Source organism: Cataglyphis hispanica, chromosome 10, assembly GCF_021464435.1.
Source record: "Cataglyphis hispanica isolate Lineage 1 chromosome 10, ULB_Chis1_1.0, whole genome shotgun sequence".
In the NCBI taxonomy this organism is placed as follows: domain Eukaryota; kingdom Metazoa; phylum Arthropoda; class Insecta; order Hymenoptera; family Formicidae; genus Cataglyphis; species Cataglyphis hispanica.
The window spans coordinates 3106584-3133472 of record NC_065963.1 but is presented as its reverse complement, the minus strand read 5'-3'; the positions used below and the strand labels follow the sequence as shown (position 1 = coordinate 3133472).

At 34.0% G+C, this 26889-nt stretch overlaps 1 protein-coding gene across 2 annotated transcripts in view; it reads right to left on the bottom strand.

Annotated features, from left to right (window-relative positions):
• Positions 1-26889, bottom strand: part of LOC126852520 (cAMP-specific 3',5'-cyclic phosphodiesterase) — a 337802-nt gene that overhangs the window by 228615 nt on the left and 82298 nt on the right. The window contains exon 1 of one of the 2 annotated variants that reach the window (XM_050597401.1): positions 17420-17438. The exons of the other annotated variant lie outside the window; for it this stretch is intronic. The gene's annotated coding sequence lies outside the window, so the exon portion shown is untranslated. Of the gene's footprint in view, positions 1-17419; positions 17439-26889 lie in introns of those variants that run through there. 2 annotated transcript variants of the gene reach the window in all.

Below are 26889 nucleotides of genomic sequence, written 5' to 3'. Positions count from 1 at the left end.
TTCAATTCTTTTATCATTTCGGAAAAATAACTGTTGTCAAAAAAATTTTTTTTTTTCTTAATATCCGTGTTGCACATAAATAAAAAAATATACGTAAGAGAAAAAGAAAAATGTTCTTGTCTCACTATTTTTTGAGGGGAGTTTTATGATATATTCACAACATGTGAGATGATATATGTGTGTGTGTTTTCTGATATTACTATGATCCATATCACACTCACACATAGTTTATGAACTATAATACATGATAATGATCAATTTATCAACGCTGAGCACGTTAAAGTAGCGATATTTATGGACCTAAAAAATAAAAATTTCTTATTTATATGTGCATATGTATATATGTAAATAAATAAATTAATTAATTAATTAATATATACATATATATAAATGAGAAATTCTTATCGTGTGAGTTTGATAGTTCAATTTAGCTTTCTGATTTTCCTGTAAACTCTCTAAATTCATTACCTCGTCTCTGTTAAGACTTCGATATTACTCGCACAAATCTCTGTTTTGCGCAAAGGCACAGTCGAAAGTCATTTGGTCTCTAAACAAGAGAGACGAAGCGGGTTATTCGACGTATTCTCAGCTCGACTTGAAGCACAATAGACCAGTTAAACAGACGACGTTAGTTCTGATATTGTTCATGCGGATACCTGTCTCGTACAAAGACAGGATCGAAAATCAGTTAGTCTCTAAGCATGATAAATGACGCTCGTATTATTCGACGTATTTTGAACGTTCAAGTTGCCACACAGAGAATCAATTAAACATAACAACGAAGAAGTCTATCATTATAATTTCAATTTGTCACCTACAAACAATTCATACAATTCATATATAGTACAAGAATATTAAAAAAATTTTCATAATTACAAAAAAAAAAAATTCTTTTTTAAATGTTCACAAATTAATTAACTTGATTTAAAAATAAACCAAAAATATAACTCATGACAGTTTCTAACAAATCATTTTACTCGTTGCAATTAAATTAAAAATTCATTGTGATCTATGGTTGAGCGATTTTTCTACGCTAAGTATAACGTTATTAGTCGCGATATCTTTTTCGATCCGACGTATTTACGATCAACGATTTGACAAGAGAAAAACTCGGTGCCGTCTACTTTATCGAGTTTAACGACCTCGTATGTAAACATCGCGACAATTAACCGTAACAACGCACGTTACGATAATTGTGCGAAGCTATCGAACAACGCGAGTACGATGATGATTACCGGGACTTTGAATATTACATAGCCACACGATAATAACGAAGTATACCCGCAGGAATTTCCCACAACAACTTCATCTCAGCAACGGGTATTTCAGATACATCACTAGAGATCACGCAGTTATCTACGTTTTGGACGAACGATATAGGGTTTGTTGAACTACAGACACGGGAGAAGTAAATCGCTCTTCATAAATATTACATTACGAGTGTACATTAATTTTCCCCATCATTAACATTACATCTTATGTGATTGCAATAATCCTCGCTTTTTAAAATATGTGAAAGTGATTTTGAAATTTGAGAATAAAATAAGTATTTTAAATTGCATAAAAACTGCATAAAGTAAAACTGCATAAAAGATAATATTTTATCGATTTTATCGCCACTTAAATATGTTGTAGGGAAGGTTCTTCTGAATAATTCCCCGCAAGAAATAAGTGGAAGGTGGCATTGATTTTTAGAAGATATAACAAATTAAAGTTTGACATTTATATATGTACATAATCCGTCATTTTTTTATTAAAAAAAAAAATTGCTCATGATATTTACACGTGGGCGAGAGAGAGGCATCTGCCCCTGCACCCCACATACCTAATCTAATCCGAAAAAATTCCAATCTAATCCAGATCTATTTTCAATTTTAAAAGTAAAATTGGATTAAGTTAAATTTTTTCGGGGTGGGGATGTAGAGGCTCTGCTCCTCCCCCGCTCACATTATTCAATAAAGAATATTTTTTAAGACGAAACTCACAAATTCGTTTAGTGGCATGTTGAAGGATGTTAACGAACTGCGTGAAATAAGTGAAATATATTATTGACAAAATATCCATGATTGTGTACCTATCCCGCAAATGTAAACAAACCCTTTTCCCACGTTTTTTCTCTACATCAAATACAACGTACACAAACTTCCCTTTTTCGAATATTACTTTATAAGACCCGAGAAACAGTATTAAAGCTGTGAAACTTGAATTTGTTATATTCCCTAAACCAATGCCATCCCCCACTTATTTCTTGCGGGGAATTACTCAGAAGAACCTCGCCTATAACATATTTAAGTGGCGATAAAATCGGAAGTGTGTTACCTTTCATGTAGTTTTATCTTTAAATTAGATAACAGAAAACTTGTACGCGCACGACTTTCGCGCACCCTTTAATAAATGTAAATTAAATTAATCATCGCGTATGATACAATTTGCAATAAAATGTTCAACTTGAACAATCTGGCGAAGTTGGACTACTTTACTGGCGAAAAGGGAGCGTCATCGAAAAAATTGTGAACTCTTAAAAAGTCCTGGAGGCGGAAGCGCCTTCTAACACGTTCATTCGCACCAACGGCGCACAATCGCATATTTTATGCTCGAGCGAGTGGCGAAACGCGAAGGCCAGGTACAATATCGACTGAACTTTATCGCGGAGATTGCAACCAGTAATCGTTATTGGTCGAAAAATCGAATTTCTAAATTAGTTTCGTCACGTCCCGAAAAGTGTTCTAAAAAAAAAGAAAGAATAACCGATTATCGATCAAGATACACTATGATAATAACGTAAAAGCTTTCGCGCGATAAAGCCATCAAAATTGTTTTTATTAAATGTGCAAATATACATATATACATACATATATATATATATATATATATATATATATATATATATATATATATATGTATATATCGATGCGCGACAGACAACAATTTCAACATTCCATGTAGTATTTCAATACGGAACAAAAGTAGAAATAGAATGTCCGTCAATACTGCAGGTCGTCACGTCGGCGAAATTTCATAAAGTATTGAGCATCGTCTCTTCGACGCGCGCTGTTTTTATTACGTGACTATATAGCAATCGATAATGTATATGGAAAGTGTGTAGAACTTATCACGCAAACGATACTTTATATCGTCTCATATAAAACTGGCAATTCTGTTTCGCTGAAAGAATAAAACGATCCCTAATACATATTGATACGCTAATCATTTATATGACCCGTTTATTACAAATGTATTTTAAATATAAATTCAGGCATATTATGTATATACGTGTATAAATTTAATTCAAAATAAATTTCAAAATTGATCCTCGAAAAATTTTCTCTCTCGTTCAAAGAAGCATTATCTCTTGATGGCTATGACATTTCCTTCGATCGAGATGAATGGTTTCGCCGTGCACGTCGACGGAATTATCCCCGGGGGAAGAAATTGCGTTCGGCTTTACAACGCATGGGTTATAGAAAAATGGAAACGATGAAAAAAAAAAAAAAGAGCGGTCTTTGCACAGTTTGAAACACAATTTGCCAGCCGGCGGCGAACGAGCGTGTAAAAGTGCCTTTACACCAGAGGACAAACTTGTACGTGCGCGCGGCAAGGATAGTCAGAATACATAAAAAAAAAGAGAGAGAGAGAGAGAGAGAGAGAGAGAGAGAGAAGAGGGAAAGAGCAGATGAATACGAGCTTTAAAGCTCGCCGCCGCCTGCTGACATCGCTTTGGCCTCGGCTCGATTCATTGTGTCTGGTGCCAATGACCGCGAGGGTACGAGGGATGCTCGAGTGCATCGCTGCATATTTCACTCGAGGGTGCACGTCACAAGGCGGGTCATGACGTCACGTCTAACCTACATACTTTAAGGGAACGGAATCGCGTCGATGCACCTTTGCGTCATTATACGCGGGGCCGAGCTTTCCTGCACACGCGAGATATGATTCCGGAATCTTGTGCCAGGCAGACATACTCGCCGTGTGTCTCGGTTTATCGGCCCGACAAAATTTGCCGTATGTACTGCCCTTAAGGATGGATGTATGTGTCTTCTGTCAAAACATTGACAAAGGCAATTGACAATTTCGTGGATTATTCTACTATTGTATTTCTTTTGAATTTCTGTACAAAACTTGAGCACAATTCTCTTAAAAATTTTGAAATTATTTAATTTTCAAGTTTGTATTGATTTTCATGGAAGATTGTATATAATTATCGCATAATAATATAAAATGAGATGAAAATTGTGCAAATTAGAAACTTGCACATTGCTTCCTTATCATTTTATATTTCGCTCACAAAGCTTAAGCTCCTTAGAGCAAGAGGGTTTTTGGCTTCCTCTATGAGGAAGCCTCAATGAAGAAAACTCATCATCACAAATTCAATACCACCTAGCCTTTTATAATATTCTATTTATATAAAAAAATGTAATACGGTATCTCAAAATTTGCGAAAGTTACAGCGTGTACAAACATTTCTCAAAAAATTCAAAATTTTATGAAAAATGAATCCTTTCACCAACCCTCACTAAATTCAATACCAATCATTCTTTAATGATAAAAAATGATATATACTCTATTCATTTTTTTAAATTTAGCCCGATATCTCAAAAATTGCGGAAGGTTAGAGGTTGTACAATGAACATTCTATACATACACACAAACATACGGACATTTTAAAAAAATATGATTTTTCGAAGTTTTGGAAATTCTAAACACATTGACTTAGAAAACTGGAAAAAGAATTTTGTCATGAAAACAAAGCTTCCTCTATGAGAAAGTAAAATTAAATAGTAAATATTAATATTAAATATTAAATAATTAAATTGTGCAATTATCGCAAAAACTCAGGAAAACTTTATCGATGTTATCAAAACCTATCGCATTTATATCAGCCTAATTAATCTTTGCAAGGCATGTTTCGTCCCTAATCATCTGTCAATTTAATATTTATAAAATAGAAAGAAATAGGAAATTTATGTATAATATATACATCCATATTTACGCGTTCTAGAAAGAAAATGTAATAACAGCTGTTTTTGACGAATTTATACTTGGACTGGAGTCAATTTTTCCTTAGCGAAAATTTCAGGGATTATTGCTACCGACGATATTAAATATTTCAATCTGACGAATTAATTATGTGCCCACATGTGTTACTTGTCCGGCGGACGCTGCCAAATATTACATGTCATATTTCCATCGTCGAAAGTTATGAGTATTATGTGGATTCCGCTGACCATTCCGTTCCTAAATTAAAATTCTTTGCAATACCAGATTTCTAGGCAAAGCACCAAGTTTTCCGTAACAAATAAAAAATCTTGAAACAATTAAGAATCTAAGAGAAGTTTGAATCCCCTCACACAATTATATAATTTATTAATTATATCTCATTATTATTATATGTTTTTAATGTTTGCTATTTATTTATTTATTCATAATTTTCACATTTCTAATTTCTAACATAATTTTAAGCCACCATGAATTTAGATATTCAAGCGATTCAACAAATGCAATTCATTTCTCAACTTTGCATCATATTACGCATTAGAATTACAAATATATAAGGTTACTGAGAGCTAGCATTACCGCAGCATATACGACATGGAGAGAATATAATAGCATGGAAACTAGTTCTAATGTGTATATAAAAATGAGAGCGCAGAATTTTCTAATCTCACGTTTTATATGCCGTGATATCGCGATCAGATGTCCTGATTAAGTTACAACGCTACATCATCGTGAATCGTTGAACAATAATAGTTACCCGGTAGAACATGATGTGACATCATGACTCGTACTTCTATTTCATATTTATCAAAAAATATAGCCGTTTAAATCTCCGTTCAAAATAACATGCAATCCTACATATATATGAATAAAATTATTCAATAAATTGTAACTAAAATCTTAAACATGAAAAGATTATTATAATATTTTAATCTATTATTCGAAATACATTATTTCATGTCTAGAGATACCGAAACTTTTCCTCAAATTATTGGAAAAAGATATCTTATTTTTTCATCTTGTAGAGTCCCATCTGGGATTTCGGACGTGACAGCAAATTTGATCTACGGTCTCTTAAGAGAAGACGAAAAATAGACGCCAAGACAAAGCGACAAAAGTTACTAAATTCGTAAATAGGAGATAAATAAACTAGCACGCATGTACGTCAATGAGTTCGTGATTCAACAAAACGATATTTAACCCGGATCTTTATTATATAAATAGGAATCGGCGGTCATTGGCCTCATCCTCATCCTCAGATAGGCATCTTATAATCTCTTATGAAATTTCGCAAAATATCGATCGTCCTTAGCTTGTACAAATGTCCATCCTTAATAATACGATCTTATTGTCATAAACGTATTTTGTAAAGAATATTTTATTAGACTTTATCTCTCTAAGAGAGATTGTATGAAGTTTTATCGGAAAGAGGGAGAGCATCTTAAAATGAGCCTTTTCTAAATTCAATCCAATCATTTCTTAAATTTAGTTGGTCGCATAAAATCTAAAGAGTCCTCCAATCAAAATGCCAATGTAAGAAACGTCAAATTGAATCTTCAACGACAGTGTTGGCTTATTTCCGTTCCGATAAAAAACGAATGATTACCGTTTCACCAACGAATCGTTGTATAAGGATTATCTTAATAAATAAACGCTTCTGGAATTTCATATCGACGTCGAGAAATTTTTCGGAAGGTATCAATCCAAAGCATGATATCGAAAAACGCTTAAACAAAGCAACGAGAATTGAACGATCTCCATGCTAGTAATATATTTTTACATTACAATGATTTTATTTCATACTGGCAATCAATAATTTGCGAATCAGTGAGCAGAGAAATTTTTCCTTGATAAGTGGAAAATGTAATTGAGTGATATATTGAATAATAAAAAAGAAAATTTTAAAAAAATTAAACTTCAAGAGAATAAAAATCTAAATTTTTAATTATGTTAATTGCTTTAAAATGATTGTTAAATTTAAAATTAATAAATTGCTCACATTTTTTTCAAAGCTATATTGTATTGTAAAATTCCCTCAACAAACTAAACAAACAGAACACATGATGAAGGATATTTAATTAATAATAATATTAATATTTGATTAATATTGATAAAAAAAGGAATAATGATAAAAAAATGACAAAAAAATTTTTGACACTCATTTAATTAAATGACTGAATGTGAGACTAGTTTACGAGGATGTTAACGTGGAAGAGTATCTGCAAAAATATCGCAATAGTTTGATCATTAAAAAAATTGTCGACTTCAAGGAGTGGAAAACTCGTTAAGAAGTTGAAGAAAAAGGGGTCGATTTTCTCGCCACAGACGACAGTATTCTGTCTAAGACAGAATTATTTGAATAATCGGATTCTATACCCTTGTATATCTCTCAGCCACTGCCGGAAACAAGACGAGAGAAAGTCTAGTACTTTTGAGAGAGAGATTCGTCTGCATTCAAGCGGTCAAAAAAATTTCCAGTTCTTGCGAGCTGAAATGCCTTGATATATTCCCTACACTCGTCGCTATGTCGTATATAATATAAATATATATAAATATATATATATATATATATATATATATATATATATATATGAATATGAAACATATGTATGAGAAATCAACATATCACATAAGATATGTTTTCTTTTTAACTGCAAATTCTACGAATTCAAAGATGTTTATTATGCAATCGAAACTCTCGATAAGATCAATTTTTCATACTTAATATCAAGCATCTTGGATTTAAATCTGAAGAGAATAAAATATATTACATATATTTAAAATCAATTTTAACAGAAATTATTTAATGTTCTTCCAAATTTTTCTTGAAGTGCTCTAAACATTTTTTATAATTAAATATAAATTAATTTCACACGTAAATAACTGCTTAATTATTATTATTGTATAAAATTTTATCTGATAAAAATGAATTTTCAACGCGAACGTTTATATACAAAAATTTATATACATATACCTGGTAATCTTGTGTACTTTAAATTCGTCACGAAAATCTTCTCTTTTCGCAGTTTTATGGAATGGCAATACATTTTTTTTGGAGCGTGATTCTCCGGGGAAATCAGAAACTTCAATGGATATAAAATCGATTAAGAATTTGATATTGATACATTCAGTCACAAAATTTTTATTGGAAAAAAGACTAAATGCATACAAAAGCAGGGTACACAATAGAAGATATCATAAAACAAAGCATATAAGTCAAAATCCTTCAAACATTTGAATTATATTCTCGATAATATATCTTTTTATAATTATAGCTCTTAGTATATTATTAAAGATGATTATTGTATAAAATCATCTTCTTATATAGAATATTTCATAACTAGCATAACTCATTATTAAAGACAAATACATAAATGCTGCGAAATGCTTTACGTAAAGTCAGGAAAACTTGGAACTACGAATCTGTGTACTTAAAACTCAATTTACTGAAATTATTGAAGTCATTGGTACTTCGTGCGGCTAGGTGAGCATAATTCGCGGATATATACTCGGAATATTCCACGCAATTCTGTGAAGTTTCCGCGAATGCTTAACGCAGTTTGTGAAGTTCCTCGGGCATTGAGCATGCCAGGCGGCGATTAATCGCGAAAATCTTTCTTTAGATTGAAAAAGCACAGTTCCTCCCCCAAAGTTCGGAATCAATTGAAACTTCTTGTTAATCAAACGAGATTATATTGACTCTCAGAAAGAGTTTTATTCGGTCAAACGTCCCAGCAGCAGGCTTTCACAGGTGAAATAAGAGAACTTCGTATTCTCTCATCTGCGATTTCGATTGTGTCGAATTTTGCCTTTTCCTCCAGCGTAAGCTTGGTACACCGACGCTATTGATTTTGTAAAGGACGCAGGGGAGGTCAGAGAAAGAGACAGGTCAGAGAAAGAGAGAGATAGAGAGAGAGAGAGAGAGAGAGAGAGGATGGAGAAAGAGAGACGGAGAGAGTGCGTCAGAGAAAATCGAGAGTAGGTAAAGTCAACCCGTTATTCAGACGGATTTTTGCCTGATAAAACCTGAGATATATAGTGATCTTTTCCGGATTTACTCAGGGTTATCCTTGAACGCTATTCTGCGCCACTCTTATAACGGGGTAAAAATCGATGTGTACTTTAGGCTGAAAAGGCTGTTATATCGCGCGCGAAGCTCGTATTATTCAATACAGATAAGTAATTTCCTACGTTAGGTAAAGGTCGCTCTGTGTTGGTTCGATATCTCAGATCTTTCGATATGTCGAGTATTGAAATTTTTGCATCGTCATGTTAAACGAGCTAACTTCAAAACTATTACGTTAATCGCTAAGAAAAATTATTAAAATGACACGTTTCATAATAGTAAGATTGATAACGACATTAATCATCTTGGCTAAAAATTTTAAATTATTATTTATTGCTGCTATAGTTTTTTTTTTTTTTTATTGTGTATATTTTGTTAAAAACAAAATATTAAAATATTATATAATATATTATTATTATTATTATATTAATAGAAAATAAAATAATTTTATCCTATAATTTACCTTGTAATATATCTTTAATTGCTTTGTACATTTTATTTCGATTAAAAATAGTTAAAAAAAAATTAAACAAAATATATATTTGAGAACACTTTTAAATTACAAAAAAAAAAAAATTCATTAGATTATAAAAATTGGATTAAGTTACTTAATACAGTTTTTATAAGAGAAATTCATTATCAGAAAGTTCTAAATTAACAGAAAATCCTGATTCTGTAACAATTTATGTGAGATTATGTCTTAATATAAAAAGTATAGTTTTATCCCGATAATCCATCGTTGGATGAAAAAAGAATTAGATTGGGATATTGTAAAACTTTAATAATCTTCGATTTACTCATAAATCATTTCAAGCACGTTTCATCTTGGCAAGTTTGCCCAGACAAACTATCTTGAAAAGTTTCATTAAATACGGAAACTATCATACTTCTCTCAAATTGAGAGATAACGAAATATACACTACATTTTTCATTACGTTCTCAAACAAGTTAATCTAAAAATGTAAAATTTTTCTATGAAAATTGTAAAGTACTCTTCATCAAATTCTTTTGATATGATTTATTAATAAAGGTTTATTTTAACAAGAAATATATTATTTACATACGAGAAGATATATGTATTAGTAAAATGTGTAGAAAACATTACAATATTAATATTTCTATGAATTTCATATTTTATGACATTTTAAATAAATAAGTGAATCCGAAATATATAAGAGTTGCAAAAATATTTTTGTTGAGTAATAAATGCGAAAAGTTAGATTTCGTCTTAATGAAGACATTGACAAAGTAATGTGATCTTAATTAGCATTTCATATGTCAGTATACTCAAGATAGTTCATAGATATGCAGATATGTTCGTATCGATGACATATCGATTGGGAGTGACGAGATTTGTGATAGAAGGATATCGAAAGCTGTAATCGCACATACCATGTGACAAATCTCGATTCGTGGCAATCCGCCGACAGAACCTGGCCGCATTGGAACCTATCTAAAATTGATGGTGCATTTTCGACGAAAATGTGATATGTGATTCGCGCGACGGACGAGTGCTAAGCGTAATCTCGTATATATCAAGTCGCGAGACATGATTTAACAAAGATAATGTATGTATACGACGACGCAAGAGTGAATAATTGGCCAGGTAAGCGCGCTAAAAATCCCGTATTAAATCCTTTAACACACGATCAATGAAATATATTTTCAACACATTTTTCAAGCACAAAAATAAAAAAAAATCATTTCGCGATCACGCATCGCGTGAAATTGCTAACCGTGCAATAAAATTTGTAACGAAAATGACAAAGAGACTGTACAAACAGATGTATATTTTATAATTGCAAATATAAATTTTTGCAATTACAATTATACGTTTTATTATTTTATTATATACGTTGGTAGGTTATTTTTTGAAAGATATAATAAAAACGAATTAACTTACGTTTTAATGGGCAGATTAAATTCGCGGCATACTCAAATATTTCGAGGATATCATTAAATCTTTAGCTGGACAATCCGAAAGAAAACTGTATAGACAACGAAGACAGATCTATTAGATCTTATAAGAAATTTTATCGGAGCGTATTATCGGACAAAAAAATGCATCAGTAATAGAATCACGCTCTCGTTGAATCAAAAATCTTTACGATCAAAATGACATCGGAAGCAGAAGAATCCATAATGAAAGAAATGAATTCTTCTCGGAGAGAAATAGTGAGCGAGAATAATGGGATATTAAAACCAACTGCGTCAGAATCCTATTCTAAGGAAGTCAATGACACCGAGAGAGAAGATAGATCGATTTGGGAAGACACGATTACAAAAATAACCTCCGTCGATCAGCTCGACAAGATGCATTCGTCTCGGGACGAATCAAAAGGCGAAGAATCAAAAGGCGAGATTAAAAATTCTGAAAAAAATGTTGTAATAACAACAGGCAAACCGTGCATGCGTCAACGTCCTTTCTGCAGTATAGTCGGCAATCAAGAGCAACGTAGAGACGAATTGGAAAAAATGGAAGATGATTTGCGAAAACGCCTGGACATACTTGAATGTTCGATGCCGGCGGTGATGGTGTGGAATATCTTGAAGATGTCGCAGGGTGCGCCTGTCTGCAATATAGGACGCATTCTAGAGAAGCAACTGAAACGCACGAAAGAAATCTCTTGTCGCAGCACGCCGAGCTGCCATTATGATTGCAGAGTCCGAGAGATCGAGGCCGAGAGAAAATTGGCGTTGAAAAAGACGGAGGAAGCGCGAACTCTTTGGTTGGAAAAACTCGCGACGTTAGAGAAGAGAAAAAAAGAACTCGAGAAAGCAAGGAGGATTCAGGAGGAACAAAAAGACGCGATGGATCGTTTGAACGAAGAAGCGAAAGCATTGCGGGAAGCGAAAGAAAAGAAGGCGATGGAAGTGAACGAATCGTGTCACGGTGAGTGCGGCGACATAGAGTGCCAGCAGAAGTTGCTCGGCAGAGTCTCCAGTGTGACGTCTATCGAATCCGAAGATATTCAGTGCCTGGAAAAGCTGCAGCAATTAGCGGAGGACGAAGTGATTATAAAGCGGGGCATCGCCGAGCTGGAACGCCGCGAAGAAGCTTACATGAAGACGCTCCAGCAGGCCGACGAGCTTTGGTCGAAGATGGAGGGTGACGGGATCCTTACGACAAGCGCGTTGCAAGAGCAACTGGACACGAAGACCGCGGCAAATCAGCAGTTGGCGGCTCGCGTGTGCGAGCTGGAGGACGCGCTGGAGAATTGTCAAGCGAAATTGGCCGCGTGCAGAACGGAACTCGAGAACTATCTGAATATCGAGAAACTCGAAGCCATAATAGGTCGCGAAGACGACGTCGCGGAAGTGACGGATAGAGCAGTCGCGGTGAAAGCTAGAGTCGTGCATCGGCCCATCGGCAGAGAAGATGACGTAGCGATAGTGAAAGACGATGAAGTGCTGGCAAGAGTCGAAGTTGTGGACGAGAAGGTTTTGGCGATAGTCGAACTTGTGGACGAGGAAGCATTGGCGAAAGTCGAAATAATAGACGAGGAAGCATTGACGAAAGTCGAAGTAATAGACGAGGAAGCATTGGCGAAAGTCGAAGTAATGGACGAGGAAGCATTGGCCAAAGTCGAAATAGTGGACGAGGAAGCTTTGGTGAAAGTCGAAGTAGTGGACGAGGAAATTTTAGTGGAACTCGAAGCGGTGGACGAGAAATTGGCGATAGTCGAAGTAGTGGACGAGGAAGCATTGGCGAAGATCGAGCTGGTTGATCTTGCGATCGATCGTCCGGTGGATCTCGTGCGAATCGAGGACGCGGAAATCATTGTCCGACCGGAAGATATTATTAACGATCAACTGGAAGCGGAAAAAGTTCGGGAATATTTAGCCAAGTTAGGTTCCTTAGAGGAACTGTATAAAGAAGGTGAGCCGTGCGACCCTGATTTCGTGTGCAACGATGTGGTAACCTCGCCTACTGGCATGACAGATGAGGAATTGATCGTATTGGGCATAGATCCAAAGAAACTTGATAAAAAATTAGTTGCACGCGAGGAGGAAGATGATAGGATATTCCCAGAAGAATTAGCAAAAGACGTCATCGAGGATGTCGAAGCGAAAGAGCCACCACTTGTCATAGAGGCCATAGACGTGCCTGTTAGAGAAATCGTATCGCCTCCGATAATTCTAGACGAAGTTGCGGATGATAAATTGGTAACAATACCGATTGACGTTAGAGCGTTGGAAATAGAAAAGATCAAAACCGACCAGGACATTGTCATACCACGAGATACGATCCTATCGTGGATCGACATGATCGATACAATTCGCACGTCAGCAGCGGTATATAACTTGTGATATAATTAAAAGAAAGGAATATTGCAATTATATAAATATACAGAAATTGTGCATTAACATATTAGCTAATATTAATAATTTGTAGTATAATAAATGCAATATTTCTTTTTCTTAATATTAATATTAATGATACATCTGTTCCATTTTACATTTAGAAACACCCTGATTGTTATGAAGTAAAGAAGGATGCTGATATTTTAATCGAACAAGTCGGCGCGCATGTTGGGGTAAGAGATCAGAGTAATCCATAATTCATAAATAATAATAATAATAATATAGATAAATATAATACATAAATATATAAATATAAACGCAATAAAAAATTTATCACATTATTTGACAATTAAAAAGTAGACAAATTTGAGAGATTACTTTAAGCTATATAAGCGACTTTCTTTATAAATATATATATATATATATATATATATATATATATATATATATATATAAATCTAATGATATATATTTTATCAGATAAAGCCTAAAGAAGTAGAAGAGGAAAAGATAATAACAATTACAGAAGATAAGCGAGAAGAGGTGATTGAGGAAAATGAAATAAAAGTAAACGAAAGTGTAATAATTGAAACTAAATTACCAGACAAATTAATAGTACCGACAAACAGAAAGTTAGAACCACCGACAAAAAATGAATCAATACCATTAATACCGTCCCTTCGTCTTGAAGAAATACCAGTAGAAGTAAAAGCTCCAACTGAACCAGTAGCTGAATTAGAGCCTACGAAAGAGGAAATACCAGTTGACGTGGAACCTCCTACGACAGTTTCAATAGAAAATTCCTTTGAGTATCCCACAATTCCTGTCAAGGAAGATTTGTTGGTCCCGGACAGTAAACCCGTGCCGCATAAAATAGAGATCGAAAAAATAGAAATTGAGGAAGCTGAAGAAGAGATAGTCAAGGAAATTGTAGATATTACAAAAGAAGCTGAAATACCTCAAGTTGATAAAGTTGAGGAAAACGCAGTATTCGAAGATTTGATAGATAAGGAATTAGCAATTGAAAAAGTAATAAATGATAAAATAATGGAACCTACAGAGGAAGAACAAATTTTGATCGCTGAGGAAATAGAAAAGAAAGAAGAAGAAATCGTACCTGAGGAGGAAAAAAGAGATGAAGAGGAAGTAGAAGATGTACCAATAAAAGAAGTAATAGAAAACGAAGAAGCTGTAGAAGAAAAAGTAGATGAAAGATTACCAGTGTCGGAAGAAATTGATGAAAGTAAATATGTAGAAGACGTCGAAGTTACACCAGAGATAGTTTCACCAACTGTGGATTTAATGGAGGTAGAAAAAATTGAACGTGAACTTCTGATTGTAGATGCTGAAGAAGTACCAACAGACAGAGTAAGCGAAAAAATTACTATCAAAGAATCTCTACCAAGTGTAAAAGAACCATCAATAACAGATGTAATATCGAAAGAAATTAAAAAAGTGCCAACAAATAAAGATATAAGAGAAATAATTGAAGAAAAGAAAGAAATAGAAGCGATAGAAGACATCGAAACGATAATACAACCTTCTGTGCCCGAAGTAGAAATTGAAAAAGAAATAAGCGACAGAAAGATTAAAGAAATGCCGGATGTAGTTACACCGTCTATCAAATTTTTCGAAAAAATAGAAGAAGAAGAAATGCCATCCATAGAGAAAGAGAAAATAGCGGCAAAAATTGCATTACCCATGAAAGAAGAAAAAAAGTTTGAACTCATCGACGCAGAGTTAAAAATTGAAACAAAACCGACCGAGGTAGAAATCCCAATAATACCAATCGATCCTCGATTGTTGATACAGCCGTACTTAATCATAGCGAAAATCAAGGAAAGGGAACTAATGCAGGCTGCACCCACGATGAAACCCTGTGGGGAATGTTGTCTGGTTAGTAAACGTCATCTGCAATATACATTCTATCATTTTATTTCAATAAATTCCATAAATTGAATATCTTTCTGCCCGCGCGCGAAATACGGCAATAATACCGTTTCCCGATATACTCGCAATCTTATATCCCGTATATTAATAACGGCCGACCAACGTTTCGAATATATATTTCTCTTTCACTTGCAGCAGCAACCATCACCAGCTCATCAGACCGCGGAAATGGTCAAGATCATGCAAAGCAGCGTCGCTCAAACCGAGGTCATGCAAGCCAAAATCGCAGACAAGGAAATCGTCAAGACCGATATCATCGAAACCGAAATCGTTGAAACCGAACTCGTGGGAATAACCACGCAAACGATTTCAGTTGAACCGCCCCGTATGCCGTCGACACCTCTTATTAGCGAACATTTAAAACCAGCCGAGATGAAAGCACCGTACACCAAATTCACCGACTACCGTCCTGAAATAACTGCCCGAAAAATGCCCAGCTACAAACGCTTGAAGGACCAATCGACCGTCACGACCAACAGCGCCGGATCACAAACGGATAAAACGAGCCGCGTTAGCCACGAACGAGTTGTGAAGGATGAACGCGCGAGAGCGACCGCAGATGAACTTTTACGATCTATAAAGATCGCTGCCAAGTTAGCGCGACCGGACGCGGAACGCGAGATTAGAACGATTAATTATGGCGGGAGGTCCGACGAAATGGGGGGGAAGGTAACCTGCAACTGTTGTCAGTGCGGTAAAATCTCGATGCCACCGTCGACGAGACCCAGAATGAAGGTCCCACCGCAGATTGATGCTGTGAAAAGAGCAACGCCTCCGGCTGCTGCGTTCAAGCGTACATTTATTCCACCTAAAAGCGATCGTCCAATATCATACGATAGATTGTGTCCCGATTGTATAGCAAAAATTCAGGGCAAGACGTTGCGCGAAAAGTATCACATCGAGAAGACATCTCGCGATCAGGCAAGCTGCGGTTGCGCGTCGATCGATAAACCGTGCTGCACGGTTCCTCGAAAAAGAGAGATCGAGAAAAAAGACCAAGGCAGCTTAGTCAAAATGCCCAAGCGAAAGACTAACTTCGTTGAACAAAAGAGAAAAGATGATTTACAATCAATTTTAGAAGACCCGGAAAAAATCGATATAGAGCCATTATCTCCGAGTTGCATTTGCTACAAGTCAGGGAAAATTAGCCCAGGGCCGATTAGAAAAGGAAACTGTTATTGCGAGGATTAAAAACTTTCTTTCATTATTATTATTTTAATTAAATATAAATCATAATATATAATTCGTGCGATAAAAAAGTTTAAGAATATATAAAAAAAATTATTTTGATCTATTTTAATATTTTATCCATTTAGCAATATAATACTAAAATGATAAATTATAGAAAAAAATTATCAAATTGTAAAATGAGCTATTACATTATTAAATATTACTATTACTATTTAATACTTATAATGTGCTTTATATATTTAATATTATAAAAAATGAAAAAGTAATTAGCAACGGAATCATCAATAACATACGAAAAAGTGTTTCGTAGAATTTAATTAGAGTTGTTAATAAAACAACTTCTCATATTAGATTTCTGATAACGTGAATCAAAAAAGAGAATAAAGAAGAAATTATATTCTCGATGATATAATTCTCTTATAATGTTATATTAGTAATTCCATTGTATGAACAAATGCTTTTTCAACGCTTCTAATTTATTCGTTGCATTACTATATTGCAACTCACGATAAAATTAAATTTTTTTTTTTTAAAGCATGTACATGTATTGTATGAAATATATTAATTAATTTCAAAATAAGCAATTAGATCGCAAAATTTTTCCCTGCAATTTTTCCCTGCGATCATTCGTCTAATACATAAATTAGTAAGCATAGAGACGAAGATTTTTGTTGTTGTAGCATATATATTTTTCGAAGAACAGTTTTTGTTAAAAGGCAGAAGCCCAAACGGCGGAGAGATTTAAAAACCATTAAAAAAAAAAAAATATTTTCAAAGAACATCTGAAAATATTGTAGTAGACTTCTCAGATGTCTGCACGACATCTTTCAAACACATGTTTTTGCTATCTGTGAGATGGATGGGCGCTTGATCGGAATGAAAGCTAAAATAAAAATGTACTGTATCACTCACCGTACGTTGGCCAAAGTGTGCCTGCGGGAACGCAGGTTGTGATAACCACGTAGCTCGCCGATGCTACCCTGCTCGGCCTGCATCCTAGCCTGCGCCGTCGCGGCGGCGGTAGCGATCACGTGGTGCTGGTGCCCGCCCGGGGCACCCGCCGTCGTGACGCTCCTGCGGGAACGCCAACCGATCCTGCTGCCGCTCTGTGTGGGTGACTTTTTCGGTTGATAAGGTCTGAAAATGGTGTTGAAAACGTACGCTGGCATACCAACGTATTTACCGTCGTATCGAGCGACGCGAGTGACCATGTCTTTTTACACGGTTTTAGTTTTAAAAATAATTATTTTATCCGAATTTGATTTTCATGAACACTATAAGGTGACAATCTGTTGCTGCGTTAGAAAAATCTCGCCCTTATATATATTTTGCTTTCTACTCTTCATTCGTTTATTTCAGTCCCTCCCTTCTTCACGAGAGATGTTTCCCAAAATTTGTATTAAAAAAATATTATCTACAGAATATTAATATTAATCTAAAAAATTTAAAATATGTTGTAAAGTGACATATGTATAAATATGTATGTGTAAATTATAATGTTTATAGTATATCAAAGAATTTTTAATAATTCTATCAAATTATCTCAGCCATGAATATTTACAAATCACGTTCTAGCACTTATACCTGTCGCGTTCATATTATAGAATTAATGCATTGATGATAAAAAATCGATTTTTCCGACACTGTCTTCAAACGATTTTTGAATTAATTACGACAATTGATTAACTCCAATCATCGTATTAAACTGTATGTACATCTGGATCAATACCTGGTATTATAAACAGCTGATTACAATTTAATCATTATCTCTCTATTTCATTTATCTCACAAAACAATAGAATACATAATATAAGTACTCAGAACGCCAATGCTTTTAATCTGACCTCGATGATTATTTTAATCATATAATTGTCAAGAAGATTATACATATAACATACATATAATGTGACGTGATATTTGCATAGTCTTCATACAAGATCCCTATCTTACTTCCGCTGACAAAATGTATATATGTACTTGGGAAATGAGTCATGACAAGGGTAGCTTGCACTGCTAGACCCGAGACTTCCCGAGAGATTACAAGATTGCCGCAGGAATCTTCCGTCACTTTTTTTTGTACCTTCTTTATTCACGCTTATCACTGTGCATAATACGGCGGCTGAGACAAAAGCGAAGAGAACGATTTGGTCCCCTCACAGAACTTCGGACAACAAGTAGTAATAAACTTACTAAAAAAAAAAAAGAAACGAAAAAAAAACGTAAATATAATCGATTATGAGATCGTGACCTGCATGTGTGCGGGAGATCCACTAAAGATAATTTTAACAAAATAATATAACAAGAGAAATAATTTGGCAAAAAATAAAAATGATCCAAAGTGATAAAAATATCGCAGCACTATATCGGAAGCATCGTAAAACGAAAATAGACGTGAAACAAATGAGCTAGTGATAGAAACAGAGTGACTTTTGTAAATACTGGCACATTGCCCGGCGACGTTGTCGACTACGGGATAGATATAAGTTGCTAATTATTTCTCACGGTTCACAGTCTATCATAAATTAGACACTACATAGCGCAAACACATATAACGAGTTATTAGTTGGCAAGATTTCGATTCGATAATTTTGCATTTACGATGAGATGAAAACCGTTCAAGAAGGCTAGTGAGAGAAAAATCCCGCGTAATAATTCATAAAGGTGTAATAATAAAGCCGGGTTAAATTATTATTTAAGAAAGATATCTGATACGTGCGTAAAATGCAAAACTTTTTTTCTAACAAATAATATAATATACTAAATGAAATACGTCACAGAAATAAACGCAACGCGCTTGTCAACAATGACTGCGTCAAAGCGAGTAACATAGCTCGGGCAAAATTAATTAATTATAAGTGTCATTCTATTTACGCTTGCTTGAATCATAATCAAATCAGCGCGAATTAATCTGCGCGATATTAAATCGATCCGTTGCAAAGCTTTCCGAATATTAGCATTCGTGCGTTACTCCCGCGTTATTCTCGCTCGCGCGTGTGCGTTCGCGCGTAAAAGCTTATGTCCTATCGGCAAATCCAGAGTTATTATCGACGAGGCAGGTAGTCAGTTCTATGACACATACCCACATTGCGTCAAAATCCCGCTGATGTTCCCCGAACGCGCGCGTGACGCTTTTCACTGCTGAGCGTACTATTTAAACACGCGAATTCGACACATTTGTCAAAGTAAGAGGCATATATGTCATCGAAATGCGCGAAATTTTTCCCGTTAAATCGATCCCACATCCTATTGTGGCCCATCGCGATTTTAACACGAAACATCAACAGGTTGCCCTGCCACATAGGATAGTCGATGTATCGAACGATCGATACGCATCGAGGCACGCGCACGAATCTCTGATTTATCTCCGATTGACTGTAACGTAACAACAGAGTCAATCGAAAAAGAGAGAGAGAGAGAGAGAGAAATTCGAAATCTAGTCCTGATATAATACCGAAATCTCCCGTCGAATGCATCGCGCTAACGTTACATAGGGGATGCCAGCATGTGCACATATGTGCCCGCATACAAAGCGCACCTACATACCTATATAGGCGGCTAATACGCGAAACTGAAATCTCGAATAACGTCGAAGGAAATAGTCACTTTGTGTTCGCGCTCCACCTGCCATATCTATCGATATAGTCGCATTGAAAATTCAGCCTCTATTCGACCTCGAATCACACGTGCTGCTGCACCGAAACGCGACGGAGATGTATCTCCTCCGGCTTAATTCCCGCTTCTTTACTGGGATCCGCTACGGGCGAGTTCTAATTATACGAGATTCGCCTCGAAATTAGCTCACCAGATTCATTTCGCGGCCAACAGGATACGACTATTATGGCGTTATAATTCAAAATCTCCTTCTCCGGCAACGTAATCACTAGCTCCACATTCTCAGATCGAGGATAGACAACATCTTGTGAATACGGCGTATGAAATATAAAAACTCACGCGAGCGAGGTTGCGCTTAAAATAGTTTATCCATTACTCGATTCCGCACGAATCGATCAGGCGCTCTCCCATAAATTAATCTTAGGGACTCATGTACGCGATTTCACAAAAAAAAAAAGAAAAATAATAATAATTAGAGCAAACAAATATCTCAACGAGTTTTTTTACATCACATTCGTACAAATCATTAAACAGATTATAGTGATTGATAAAGTGATTTGTATAAAACCGCTGATTTAATTTTGTAATGGCGAGCGAAAGAAGCGGCAGAATAACTTATAGCTTTAAAATTATGATCATTTAGATGTCTTTCAAAATGGCAATGCTGGGAAAAATTTAGTGAAATAAATTCAGTGAAAATATTCAACAAAAGAATGTAACAATACACAAAATATGATTTACAATAAATATTCTATACGTCATTTCTGTGATAAACAAATAGTATTTAAAATTTGCAATGCATTCACTCAAATTAAAATATTTATTTTACGATTTACATATTGTAATTAAAATCATAAATAAATAAGATGTGTTTGTTCTCTCTATTTTTAATTGTTTATTTATTATTTATATAATTATTTATTATTTTCTATTCTTTGAAAATACAAAATAGTGTATAAAGAAAATAAAGACGATATATATATTTAGATTTATTATTCAATAAAAAAACATTGTAAAATAAAAATCATTTATCACATGTGGTTTTACATAGTTACATAATTATAATAAATAAAATTAATGATATGTGATTGAAAAAACGTGATTAAAAGCAAATAAATTATTTATGGAAGCTGATTCATTAGTAATGAATATATAATCATTAGTAATGAATATATCATTTTAGTAATTATTATTTATTCTTAATTATTATTAATTTATGTTAATTATGCATTATTTATTATTATTTGCATATATTTTATTTAAATAATAAAAATTTCTATTTGTGTGTATTGAAGAAAACAAGCATTTTGTATAAATATTATAAAATATTTTAAATAGTTTGCATAATAAATAATAAAAAATATTTTCGGTCTATTTATAAATTTAAAATAATATTAAAAAAGATTGGTGATAAAATATTGATTTGAAATACTATTTATTCAAATATAAGAAATATTATTTATTTAATTACAAAAATATTATTGTAGTCAAAGCTTTTTAAATCAATTGATGAAACTAAAATATTTATTCACTATTATATATTTTAACTATATATTTTCCCCAGCACTTCAAAATGGAACGAATAAAACAAAAGATATAAATTCGGCGATATTGTGGAATCAAATTGAGAAAAATAGTTTGAAAAAAACACAATTCCACGTTTTCCATCTAAATTCTTCTATAATCGAATTAAAAACATCCGATTTAATTTAGTGCTACTGCAATATCTATTAATTCGGCTTTATTCTATCCTTGATTGCGTTCTCAAATATATAAGATTTTACAGATACAAGGCAAATGTTTTATAAATATTCCTTACATTAATTACATCAGTTGCTTTAGCTTTCTCGAAACAAGTTAATTATTGGCTCGATCATGTTTTCTTAAATGATCTGAGGAAACTTGCCTGCAGCTATGCTTCAAGTTTACATTCCCACTCTAATTATTTATACTTTCATAATAATATCGCATGTATTGAGAATATTATAGATAAATTTCCATTAATTAATATGCAGATAAAAGACCAAAAATGATTAATAAACATATAAGCATAAATTAAAGATAATAAAAGTATCTCTTAAATTAAACGCACACATCAATGTCATAGACATGTAATTGCATGCTTATCAATCATTTTAACATCTAAATTAACTAATCGCCTGATAATCCGCGTGTGCGCTTTAGATGCTTAACCACGATGGCCATTAACGTAAAACTAATGGATACTCATCATTAGTGTTAAACCGTTATGAACTGCAGAGGAAAACCGCAATCAATGCTAAACAAGCAATATGAATCGATCGTTTTCTGGGCGAATACATAGACGTACGTAATCAGTTCTTCCAGTCTGACAACATAGAACAAAGTTTCTAGTCTCTAAACAAAGAACTTCTCACATCTATGACGTAATTCTCTGAGACTCAGAAAATAATAAATTTTTCACGCAAGAATAATTTAAAGGATGAAAAGAAAGATAAAAATTAAAATTAAAAAATTAAGCTTTTATGCAAAAATGTCAATGTTTATTTAAAATTAATTTTAGAAAATACAACGCAAATTTATATAAGCCTACAATAATTAACAAAATAATAAAAATCCTGTGCAAATAAGATCTGACAATTAGCAAGGATCAAGTGGAGTTAACATCGGTACATCGGTTTTGCCTCATATGTCATGTTATCGAATAGACATTTAACTAATGATCTTTTCGCGCAGCCGTGTATTTTATGCAATTATCGGAGGGAATATCCTGGCTAAGGTCTAACGGCAAGCTTTGAAGCTTCGCACTCTCGATACACATATGTTCTCCTGTTAGCCTGCATCGCCTGCATCCCGTAATTCCATTTATCGTCCACTCGAGGAAATTTCGGGCACGGTCTGATGTTTCCTGCGGCTGATTGGATAGTCATGACGCGCATATATCACCCCGGCGATATGAAGCTATTGACCGCCTTTCACGCAAGCGAAGCATACTCTTCCGATACTCTTCCATTATTTCACGAAATAGTTATCATTCGAATTTCTTTTATTTGCACAAATAATAAATTTAATTCCTCGTAAAAAAGGAATCTTCGATCATATTAATTTAAAAAAATCTTTATTGATTTTTATATTACACTTAATTAAGCATTACTTCAAATTTCTTCTATTTGCTTGAATAGTAAATTTAATTTCTCTTAAGAAATAAATCTTCGATCACGCAGTATTAATTAAAAAAAATTTTTTTATTGATTTTTATATTACACTTAATTAAATATTACGCTGAATTTTTTCTATTTGCTCGAATAGTAAATTTAATTTCTCTCAAAAAATGAATCTTCGATCACAAAATATAAATTTTTATTGATTTTTATACACTTAATACTTCATTAATGATGGTGTAATATAATTACATAACACATTATTCTGATTTAATCTTTCATATTTCTGGCGAAAAAAAAATCTGGTAACAAGAGAACATGTAATATCACTTCAAATTAATGATCCTAAAATAGAAAGTGTTCTATGGAAGTTTTTCAATAAAACATGTACAAACAAACGTTGCGACACTGTTATGTATATGTGACATGCATAATATAATCACATATTCTTGTAACATGAAGGAAAAAAAATAATGTATATTTTTCTCTTGCTTCACCGCGCATCAGATGTCTCTTTCACATATCCGATATTAATTCACAATGGAATCCCGGATGAATACATATGTAATGCTTATATACCAAACTTTGATTCACGCAACGCATTCGTACGAACGTCAAAAAGTCTGCAGTACAGTTCAACAACATCTAACGGGTAAAACAATAAAGCCTAGTCTCTCAAAATATCCATTAACTCCTCCCTCCATTCTTGTTATACTAAATCCTGCATTACATTAATTTCCATATTCATCAAAATTATTAATCTTCAATATAAATTATTTTATATGATAAATAAGAGAATATTATAAAACGCAGAAATTATTTCTGTCGTTTCTTCTAATTTTTAAATAAATTATCTTTGGATACTTTCTCCAAATATATTTTTTGCAGTCTTAATTAGAAAACGTATCGATAGAATTTATCTAAAAAAATTGACAGACTGTTATAACTTCTTTGTAATATTTTTCATGAATTTCTCCGCATTGATAAAACATTTCAATGTGAAGTATAATCTAATTTAAAAGCTTGCCATCGTCCTTTCTATTCACGCAATGAATTGAAAAACAGCTCGACTTCTCATCCACTTCCTTCGATTTTCATTTTCAAACCGTATTTGTATGCACGCGCACGCGCACGATCGAGAGAGCTAAAAATATGTTCATTGTCAAAGAGGGCTTTCAGAAAGGAAAGCCCGAGGATGGTCCCGCAAGAGACGGGGACGCGGTGAGAGAAAATAGTCCGAAAAGTTGAATATAGAAGGTCGATGAGCGATCGCCCGTTCAAGTCTCGGTGCCTACCCACGGGCAATTACGTCAGAAACGCAAAGCAATCAATGCGAACTAGCTGTAACATTTAATCGGATATAGAGTATGAATAGCCGATCGGTACAGAGATTAAATTTTCCCATTCACGAAGATGATCTTTCGCCGGCCGATCGGAAATCTTCGCGTGCCATTCTCCGCGAGCACAATAGCCGCGTAATCACGCTAAATCAATTGAACCAGGTGCGTCAATACGTATATCGATGCACCTATCGCAGAATATAATCAATATTAGCAATAAAAGGTCAGATTTTTAATCAGATTTTTGATGAAAAATTTCCCTCATTTCGTAGATTTTCTTTAAAATGAAAGAAATGTGCAAAATAATGCATATGATAAAGATAAATTATCATTGGCGTTCTGAGTTAGTGAGTCTAATATGTGAAAAGATTTTTTTTTTTTTTTGGCACAATTATATTATATTATTGTATATCACGCTGCTGCAAAAATAGAGGACAGATTTATCTCGTCCAATTATTTGTATTTTTTTTTTTTTATTTACTGGCGCATGCAATTGCTTTTGTGACGCATTAATAAGTTTCTCTTTTCTTCCACAAACAAAAATTTTCAGAGACTGAAACTAATTGAAGCTTCTGCAACAGTGACACGTCTCGTTAAATTGAGTGAACAGCACAAACTCGAACGGGAAAACGCGATTCGTCCTCAACGTCGATACGCAAAACGAGTATAAGTTTGATCGCGATAATTTGATATGTATGCAACGCTAAAATATAGCGCATAATATTGAGAAATGTGTCAGTCTGAGGCAGTGAAACTGTAACGCGTTTATTACATGTGAGCCAGACGAGAAAGTTTGTTCTACAACTAGTGTAAATTTTCGCAACAACAGATGTCTTAGTCTACGGAAATATGTTTAAGGGGACATATCCGTTTAAACTTTCGAAAAATGAGTACATTTTCTTTATTTTTTGCAATGCAACAATTTAATAAAAACTTTTCATTTATAATATTATATAATATTATTAAGTACTTAAATAAAAATTTTAAGTACTTAATAATATTATATTAACATTGCAAAAAAATACAAAGTTTTTATCAAATCATTGCGCTGCAAAAAAATTTTTTAAATATATTCATTTTTCAAGAGTTTAAACGAGTGTGTCCCCTTAAAGTGTCCATTGGATAATTCACAACAAGCGATGCTTAAAGAGAGATCTTTTCCATATGCGAGCAATTTGTAGTTGATTGTAAATAGAATTCGCAAAAGTTTTCTCCTCTAGAATTATCTATGCTTAAATACGCGAACAAATTTAACTGCGGAAATTACAAGATGAGTATATTACATTGAGTGCGTGAAGTGCTTAACAATATTAATATGTTACATAATGATAATAATGCATGAATTACGCGCATATAGGTACCGCGAACAGTTAATTGCAATCATAGAGAAAAGCCTCATTAATTAATCGCAAAATTTGACGCACTTTATCGATATCTCATAGTAAAATATTTAATTAAATCGGCAATTGCTACTTAAGTCTTGTTTACATCGCACGATATATTTGCGTTAATGAGACAACAATTAATAACATATGCAACAATTAATGACAAAAACATCGTTAAAACTCAATAATCTATAAACCAATAATTGTGCGTCAATTAGATAATAATTAAACGCGTTTGGCGGAGAGAAGAAATAAGTAAAAATTAAACAAAACCACATTTTTAATCACGTTTGAACGCACTACTCAATGCTAATTTTCGTTCAACGTGTCTATTGAATTTACATAAATCAATTAAATAAATTCACGCGTTGCGATTTTAATAGGTTGTAATAATCGATCGCTGAATATCGTACAACGTAAACATCCTTAAATGAAGAAAAACGATCGGGACGAAACGATAATAAACTCAATGCCGAAACGCTTAGCGCTTAGACTATAGATCGAAAAAAAAAACCCGCGAAACTAGATTAGCCACTGACCTCTCTCGGACGTGACGACCCTCCTCATCATCCTCTTCCTCGATATCGTGCAGCCGCGGGCTAAGCCGATGCTGAGTGCCACTTTCCCTTCCGTAATCTTCCTCCTCGTATATCCTTAACTCGCACTCCTTCTCCTCGTCGTCGAGATCATCGTCGTTATCGTCATCCAAATCCTCGTCGAGATCGCTGAGAGGCGCTCGCTCCTTAATCTGAGCCACGCAGATACGTTTGGGCTGTTGCTGCTGCTCCTGCTGCGTATTCTTTTGCTGCGTCTGATGACCTTCGTGCTGCTGGCCCTTCTGCTGCTGGTGGGGCTGTTGATATTGCTTCAGCAGAGAAGAACTCTTCTTGGCCTCGGGGGTGGTC